General features: G+C 39.8%; 1 protein-coding gene across 1 annotated transcript in view; it reads left to right on the top strand.

Moving 5' to 3' along the window:
• The window catches only part of UST (uronyl 2-sulfotransferase), a 296,613-nt gene that overhangs the window by 184,009 nt on the left and 102,963 nt on the right, over positions 1-9,641 (top strand). The gene's annotated exons all lie outside the window — the stretch shown is intronic.

Raw genomic sequence — 9,641 nt, 5'->3', positions numbered from 1 at the left:
AATAGCGTGGGCCCAAAGACCGAGCCCTGGGGGACTCCACTGCCCACTTCTTCCCAGGTCGAATATGACCCATGCACCACCACCCTCTGAGTATGACCCTTCAGCCAATCTGCAATCTATCTGATTGTGTAGGTCAATGCCACAGTCGCCTAGTTTTTTAATGAGGATGGGGTGGGAGACAGTGTCAAAAGCCTTGCTGAAGTCCAGAAAGACTACATCCATGGTGACACCTGCATCCAATGCTTTTGTGACCTGATCATAAAAGTCAATCAGGTTGGTCTGACATGACCTGCCCCTAATGAAACCGTGATGGTTGCCCTTGAGCATCATCCCTGAAGCCGGGCCATTGCAGATGTGCGCCTTGATGATCTTCTCAAAGAGTTTCCCTAGGATTGAGGTAAGACTGCCTATAGTTGCCCAGGTCCTCCCTCCTCCCTTTTTTAAAGATGGGGACCACGTTGGCTATCTTCCAAACATCTGGCACCTGGCCTGAGCACCATGAGCGCTTGTAAAGCTGTGCCAAGGGCCCTGCAATAACCCCTGCTAGCTGCCTCAACACCCTGGGGTGGAGAGCATCTGGACCCACTGATATGAACATGTCCAGCCCCTCCAGAAGCTCTCTAACCTGGTCCTCCCCAACCTAAGGTCTGGAGGCGTTCCCCTTGAGTCTGTCTTGCATCACAGTGGGGAAGTCCTGGTCCCTGCCCAAGAAAATGGAGGTGAAGAATTGGTTAAAGAGGTCTGCTTTCTCCTCTGGCGCAACCACCAGATTGCCCAGCGTATCTTGCAGGGACCCCACATTTCCCGGTGCCACCTTCATCTTCCTTATATATTTGAAAAAAACCTCTTTATTATCTTTGATCTTGGGCGCTAGTTCTAGCTCTATGTCCACCTTAGCTTTCCTGATAGCTCCCCTACAGGCCGGAGCAGAGGAAGTATACTCCTCTTTGGAGATAGAACCCCCCTTCCACCAGGTGTACGCTGCCTTTTTGGCAATCAGGCATTCTTAGCCTGTGTTAAATTGTTTGGCTTAGATTGTGGTCTGCTGTATTGCATAAGCTGCCTTGGTCAGGAATATAATTATATGATTATAGGTCATTTAACCTTTTGGCAACATATGAATGGTATTGAAATTGGAGTTTTTTACACTGAGTTTAGTGGACATTTATTCAGGCTAGTCTTTGTCATTTTGAATGATTCTGCTTGCTTTTTTCATGCTGTATCTATCTCTAAATAGATACCAAGGTCAAAATCTTTGTCATGGCATTTTGCTGGAATACCTCATAAATTTCGATGAACCAGAACACTGAATTTTCTCACTGCAAAATGGTATGAAGTGGATTAGCTAAATGTGTGTGGAGTCTTTCACAGCACTAATATGGGTCCAGTTCTTAATTTTATTGGCTTAGCTTTCTCTGTTGACCCTAAATGATGTTACTGTTGAACTTTTGGTCTCTGCAGGAGCCTGGTGGTTATTTTCTGTTTTAATAGTAGAAGTATTGCTATAGTGCCTAAAAATCTTCTTGGTTGTGGCCCAGGACTTCATTGTGCACTGTGTTCACATGATGATATGGGATATGAGTGGAGAAGTCATTTGAAATGCAGAATGATCTATCTGCTGTGTTGTGTACCTGTAGATAAACTCTCAACATGTAGCATGTAAATGCCAAAAAAGAAAAATAGCTGCTGTGAAATTATGGTCCCCCTTCTAGTCAACAGTAAAATTGTTTGATTTGAACTGGGTCAGCCTTCACCCGTATTCACTTATGACATGATGTCATTAGATATGTGCATAAAACAGTACAGTAATGAAAGGGCAGTATAAAAAAGAAGTGAAATTTTGTAAGTCAGTGGAAATTTGAAGTTACTCTGCTTACTTAGCAACCAGAAATAAACCTAATCTTTCTCCAGCACAATTCAGGAAGGCTGATTCAGACTCTTTCTAGTTCCAGTTTGTGGATATTAATTCTTATTCTGCAGCTGTGATTGCCACAACACTATCTTATGCTGTTTTGGAGGGGCAAGGAGGTAAATGAAGTATGAGGTACAACCTTTACTTTTTCATACCACACTCCTGAATTATTATCCATAGCACAATTCTAAAGCAACCATTTCAATAAATAGGTCAGGTGAATCTAAATAAAGTTGTTTTTCCTTATAGCTAAGCTACATTGTTTTTTTGGGCTCCGTTACTTTTATTACATGTCTGCTTAGGATACTTAAACATCAATTTATAAATTAGGTACTATTGGTTTTTTTTGCACTTAGCCTTTGAAAATGTTATCACATCTGCTGTATAATTAAAACCTCATTTGAAAATGTGGCAAAGTGTTTCTGCGTTTACTATGTCAGGGGATACAAAGACGCCTCTGAGGCAGCTGGGTCACTTTAGATGTCCTCATGCATGCCCTTGGAAGGCAGGCTAATAGCTTTTCATTATGTGTGCAACGTGCATGTGTTAGTGTTCCCTGGTGTGCACATTGGACAGAACAGTTTGGAAGTGTAGTTTTCTAGCGTTGTCATATGTTCTCTTTAAACAAAATTATTAGCATGCTTTGTACTTGATCCTGTGAGAATCCAAGTGTCCTCACCCCATTTACCTCACTTAAATGGGGGAGGTATGGTGATCAGCACCTTTCAAGACTGACTTCTTGAAAACAGATGGGTGTTTCATAGGACTTTTTGCAGTTTAACCCATTCCTTAAGGCTTAAAATAGACTCAGTGCAAAAATGTTCAGCAGTTGTGCTTCTAGAAGGCACTTTTACAGGGTTGAAACTTGTTCCTTTAAATATTAGTAGCAGAATAGAAAATGTGACCTAATACCTTTGTTTTCTGGTAAGCGTACGTGTGTCTTGTATGTTGTTTGCTCCATACATACACACGGATGTAGATGCTGTAACTTCAATGAAGAAAAAGTATTGCCTTCAGCTACTGTAATACAGGGGTCAGTAGCCTGGTGGTTTTGCTCAAGGGGCATTTTGCTCCTTCAGAGACAGCATCAGCACTTTCTAAAAATCAGTTTGCATATTAGAAGCCCCTTTTGGATGCTATCATCCTCCTTTTGGCAGCCTTTGATTGTCAGGTGTCTCACTCAAAGAGGGTTGTTGTTCAGCTCTGAGGAAAGTATAGTCCAGCTGCCAGTGAAATTCATCTTTACAAAAGTCAGTCATTCAGAACGTTAGATTTGTCTGAAAATCTGTTACCAAAGATTATAGTATATAATTGTACCTTTATCCCTTCCTTTTCAGGGGAGAGAGATATGTAGACTTATATTTCTAGTTAATAGATTTCAGTGATAGTTTTGCAGTCTGCTCAGTCAGATGCTTTATCTAGCTGCAGATAAAATAAGCAACCAGTTTTACCATTGGAAATGCACCACTAATGCATTTAGTATACAGCTGATAGCTCACTGGCTTCTGCCTGCAATCCTCTACAGTTCCTTCCTAAAGATTGTCTCTAGATGAGAAGTAAGCCATCTAGAGTATATTAAAGAAGGGGTTTTTTTAGTGGAAGTGGGTTGATTCACAGGACAGTTTGCTTCTGGGTGATCTCCCATAAAGTGCTGTAAGTGTAGAATGGATCATAACTCTGCAATGACAGCTGGAACCTAGCTCCTTCTCATACCTTTCCACATCTTCATCAGTGATTCAAAACCAGTCTTTGCTCTGGAAATGGTCTTTTCCTATTCTGACACACTTTACTGCAGGTGGTGTGAATTACATTTTTCTTATGTAATTCAAAGTGAGAGCCTATGTATTGAGCAATACAGGTTAACACCCTTCCTAAGGGTTGACAGCCATCTTTGTATGTGTTAGCAGTTGCAATAAAGCTCTTTTGGAGCAAGATGTCTTCCTGCCTTTTTCTGCACTGTGAGATAGCACAGGTATCACTCTAGATAGATTCTGGTAGGAAACTGTATTCAAGAAAAAGCTAATTAAGTAGCTGCAAATTAGTTCATATTATTTTCCAGAAACAAGGCCCTCCCCATCCCTTCATACTGGTGTTGCTAACATTAAATATTCAAGAATCATGAATCAGACCTTGAGAACTCATGAGACCTGACTTAAAAATCATGATAATTATGGGGTCCTTTTATTGCCTTCTAGGTTCTGAGCATTTGAGACTCTTTTTCTGTGAAAAGCTAAGAAGGATATGTTCAAAAATGACTATCAGAAGTTAAGGAGATAAAGTCTGTTTTGGAGACCTACACCATTAGATCCAATTGTCAGACATGATAAGCACCAGTATTTCCACTGACTTTTCATATAGTGGGTGCATCTATATGAGACATTTACTGTGGATCTGCCTAAGTAGCTCCACGGTAAATGTCTCAGTGTCTCAGTGTGCAGTCCTGTTAGGCCACAGTAAACTAATAAATTCTGCAGCAGGACAGTACTTACAAGTAGTAAATGCAGAGCATTTTCGTGCACAGCAATGGAAGTGTATATGCTGATGTGGCTGCCTGGGGCATAAGGGTGCTTCATTGCCTGCTGGCTAACCGCGTACTAGAGCACCCACATTCCCCAGCCAGGCACTGTGCAGCATGTTGAGCCAGGTCGGAACAGCCCTGGGCTAGCAAGCTGACCCCTTGGATCCCCTGCCATTTGAGGCTGCTCTGACCTGTTTTAATGTTCTGCGGTCTTGGGCACATGTTCAAACACAGCACCTTTGAATTAATTGTAAATATAGATGTATCCAGTGTAAGCTCAAAGTATTTACACCTCTGTTAGTAAATCAGGGCCTATCTTCAGGGACAAGGATTTGAAAACTTAAGAGTAAACATGTACTATATTTCATAATGTAAATATTGCTAAGCCAATACCAGCAGCTATTTATTTGCATCTGCAGATTGCAGGTATGTGTTATATTGTATGGAATATAAAAATGGTGTAAAGGGAATTTGAGGGGAAAAAAAACATTTATATTAAGATTTTGTAAAATTCAAAAAAACCCATTTTCTGAATTTTTGGCTGCTGAGTTAGAATGTTGTTAGAGAGACAAAAATGTTGAGACACCTTAAAGCTTTTGGGAGATGTCTGTTACTTTAATCAGTACAAAACCCTGAGTTCAGTGTAATTCTGAAGTTCAGGCATTACAAATATCAGAAGCTCACATATGGAAATCGCCACAGTTCACTGACCATTTGGGATCTCCTTGTGAATAAGCTTCAGGTTCTGAGTCTGTTCCAAACAAAACAACCATTTATACAAAAGTCAGATAGGCTTGTTTCGGTAAGTGTCTGTGTTTACCAGAATTTAATTCAAAGCCAAGACAGAAAACAAGTTCTTCATTCAGAAACCAGATATGTAACAGGCAGGTTCTGCAATGTGAGCTTCCCCACACAGCATAGCTTTACCTGTGAAGACCACTGCCTCTGTTTAAGTGGGGTTTAATGCTAGTAACCTAAACAGATCAGACCCAGGCCTCTCTAAAGGTAAATAGCAGTGATGTTTTAGCAAGGGTTACAGTATAGTGTGAAATGGTCTGAAAACACTAAGTCCACTTCAAGTATTATTTCAGATGTATTCAGTTGGAACGTTCCCGCCTCCTGTTGCCATAAAATTACAGGAGTTGTTTTTGATCCATTTTAGTGAATATAATTTGTCTCAAGTGCTTTGGGCCTGGAAGCACTCAATCCAGCTGTAGTAAAGTAAATGCCCCATTCTCATCCTAGGTAAAACAATAGCTCTCAAAAGGAAATCCAGCCAACAAGTTTGGGATTTGGATTTGAGAGTTCAGAAGGGAAGAAGAATTTCTCACAAGGAATACAAGCAATATAAAGTACCGTGAATATAATATTTTCTTGTATACAGCGTGCCCCCAAAAATAATACATACCTAGTTTTTGAAAGGCAGAATGAAGAAAAAAAGACCTTTCCTTGTAGAAACTGGATGCATCTACGCATGCATTAATACGCCCTTTCTAATGTGCATTAAATTTAGTACCTCCAATGTGAGGTACTAAATTAATGCACATTAGGCTGTGCTAATGCACAGTACTGCATTTGTATGCTTTTTTAGTAACCCCTAATGCACAGTAGACTTTGAGCATTAGTGTAATGTCACAATTCTTACGTGATGCTTTAAGGCGCAGTAAAATAGTCTACTGCTTATTAAAGCAAACATGTAGATATACCTACTAAGTAGCAGCAGCTGGGGAGCTGAACCTGCTCATTGTTCTGTTCTCTGTGGTTCCTGTAGATTTTACTTTCAGTTTCAACAGACAAGCCACAGAACCTGGTCTTACTCTATCTTTAGCGTATAATCAGACTCCAATTTCTAGCAGCTGGTTTTTGTTAAAAAAACAAAACAAAACACACTGTTGTATTCAAGAAATCACAGGATTTGAAGATATGCCATTTTCTTTTAAATTGTTTGTTTTTCCAAACATCTTGTTAATGGATGACTCAGTAGTGTCATTCAGAAACTGTTGACATCAATTACACTAGCAATGTGAGAAACTAAAGCAAAGAGATTGTTATCAGTTGACATCAGCATTATGCTTTTTACCAATTTTTTGATGTAGGACTCTGGGGGTGAAATGCACAAAAAATGAGTAAGGTGATGCAAACTGATGTCTTCTGGGTTTCAGGGAATATAAGTGGTCCTGATTATGATCACATTGCATACAAATGCTTCAGCAATTCCATTGACTTCAACTGAGACACTCTTGATTTATTCCAGTATGGGATCCAAAGCCCAATGAGTCAATGGCATAATTTCATACAAAAGGTCCAGAAGAGACAGATGTATCATGAAATGCAGATTCCAAGAAAGGAAAAGATTTATAGGTCAATTTTTCCCTCCCCATCCCCCAAGAAAGTACAATAAAAAACGCGTCACTTCTATAGGTAAACCTATAAGCAGAACTACACACTGTTTACAGAAGCTTTTCACAGTTTCAGTAAAACTCTATGTTATAATCCATGCTGGGTGCATCTACATATATAATTAGATCACACCGGACACAGCTGCTCCTGGCCAGTGTCTGCACATGCACCTGGGACTGCAGCAGTTTAGTAATTAGTCCTAGACAGTCATATCCTATGGTAGAGTTAATTTACTGTACCCTAATACCAGCACACGTGTAGATTGACGCTTTACTGCAGAGCTAATTAGTTCTACAGTAAAGCACATGTGAAGATGCACCCACTAATTCTCAGTTCAAGTAAGAACATTTTCAAAAGTTTCAGTATATCCCCTCACCGTTCTCTCTTTTAATTTAGTAAAATTAAAAAAATAAATTTTAAGTCTTTCCCAATCTATAAATCTGTTTTACCTTGTGCAAGTAGTTTCATAATAGATTTTTTATTTTTACCTTTAGATTAAACAAATGCAGAAAATACATTAATGTAACATGGAAGTCACAAAGTAAAAATCAGATGAAGTCAGGAAACTTTAAATATGAAGTCCTTTACAGCAGCACAGGCAAGGCATATGGCATAAATCTGTTTTTCTTATGCAACCTGTAGATCAGTGTGTTACTATTTAGTTCATTACATGTATGTGATAAAAATTACAAGAAATGCTGAACAACTAAACTCATTTTGCTGATATGATACCTTTCTGCATTTCCTATGTTAATGTATCCTAACAGTGCAAACTTAATCCAGAGGAGCCTAAGGGCAAGAAGGGGGGCATATAATCAGTGGAAACAGGGAGAAATTACTAAAGAGGAGTATGCCTCCTCAGCTCGCAGTTGTAGGGAGGCAGTTAGAAAGGCCAAAGCTACCATGGAGCTGAGGATGGCATCCCAAGTTAAGAATAACAAAAAATTGTTTTTCATATATATAGGGAGTAAAAGGAAGGTATAGGACCACTACTGAATGGGCAAAAGCAATTGGTGACAGACAGGGAGGACAAGGCTGAACTCCTCAATGAGTTCTTTCCCTCAGCCTTCCTAAATGAGTGGCAAGACAAGTCTCACAATGGGATTATAGAGAGGCAACAGCTGGGCGCCAGACTACCAAGCGTTGACCCTGAGATGTTGCAGAGTCACTTGGAAGGACTGGATGCATTTAAGTCAGCAGGCCCGGATGAGCTCCATCCGAGGGTACTGAAGGCACTGGCTGATGTCATTGCACAGCCACTGGCAAGAATATTTGAGCACTCATGACACATCGGCCAGGTCCCAGAGGACTAGAAAAGAGCCAATGTGGTCCCTATTTTCAAGAAGGGGAGGAAGGAGGATCCAGGCAACTGTAGGCCAGTCAGTCTCACCTCCTACCAGCACTAGGAGTGGAAAACAGGAAGGGGCTCCTCTCACTGCTGGAGCCAGCTCCCCTGGAAGGGGCCCCCAATTCTTTTCTTGCCCAGGGCCCCAACAAATCTTAATCTTCCTTTGCACTCCCCCCCCCCCCCGGCCAACACACACACATCCAAATCTATGTACAGAGGCATGGTCATTGTGTCCCTGGGTCTTATATCTTGGTTCTGAGGTGATTGGTAATATTCTTTTCAAGTCTTTTAGTCTGACTAACAGTGGTAAAACTCAGATTTGCCAGCTGTAAATTCCCATTTGAAGATTGCACAGTAGCAGCAATAGCTGATACTACCGTTCAGGATGTAGGCAGGGTACTTCTCAAGCATGGCCACCTGTCAGCTGACCCAATTAGAACAGTTTTCTTTTTCTTTCCTCTAATGAGTTCTTTTAATAGTCTCCAGATGTTCCCTTTTACAATATTAACTCTCAGCAGCAATCCTGTGTATTTGTCTTTCATATTTCAGTATCTGTTCAGCTAATGTGTATGCTGTAGCACATAAAGTACTCTGTTTTTCACTTAGATTCTCCTATTCTGCATTAAGCACTTATAAAATCATGAAATTAAGGAAACCATGTGAGAGATTTTATATTCCAAATTTGGGTGTGGGCTAACTTATAAAAAGATTTTAAAAGTGTACTATTAAAAGAAACATTTTTGTTGCTGACTTTTACATCTAAAGGGTGCTTTTACATTTCAAAGGCTGTTTATGTGGAGTTTGCTATTCAAATGCATTATGCTACAGCGTGAAAGGCAGAAAATAAACCTCACTGATTCATTTTTATTAACCTAGTTGAGTGTGACATTCAGAGGATAACTAAATAGTATAATACTGAAAACTGCATCCTTAAAACCCTTCAGATTTCAGAAACTTGTGATTGTATCAATGTAAATAGAGAGACCTGGATCGTATGAACATTTTTGTTGTTGCTATTGTTTTTAATGTATTTTTTCCTTTAGTTAGATCATCTGTGATGCATCCCTTTCCAGCAGTCCTTTATAAAATAACCACAATGCTCTTCCTTAGAATAAAAAAAATTTGAGCCAGCCATGTTTTTCATTAAGGTTTATGGCTGCTTTGTAATCAAAGACTTTAAACTATTTTGCAAATGTTACAGCTTGGGAAACACCAAACAAAAACTTACAGCCTGGGAAACACCAAAGTCTTAGGTGTTTGAAGCTCAGAAGTCCCATTTAAGTCAATGGTATTACAGGTCCAAGCACTACTGGCAAACCATTGGCAGTAAATTTACACCCAAATCTGAAAAAAAATTCCTTTTTCCTTTTCAAAACACCATACACTTTTGTTACACATTATGATGACTTTATATTAACAAAGACATTGAAGCACTGATACTATTTTTTAAAGAGAAACTTGCA

Source organism: Crocodylus porosus, unplaced genomic scaffold, assembly GCF_001723895.1.
Source record: "Crocodylus porosus isolate Cpor-Errol unplaced genomic scaffold, CroPor_comp1, whole genome shotgun sequence".
In the NCBI taxonomy this organism is placed as follows: domain Eukaryota; kingdom Metazoa; phylum Chordata; order Crocodylia; family Crocodylidae; genus Crocodylus; species Crocodylus porosus.
The sequence above is the reverse complement of the archived record's forward strand: the minus strand, read 5'-3'. Positions and strand labels throughout refer to the sequence as shown.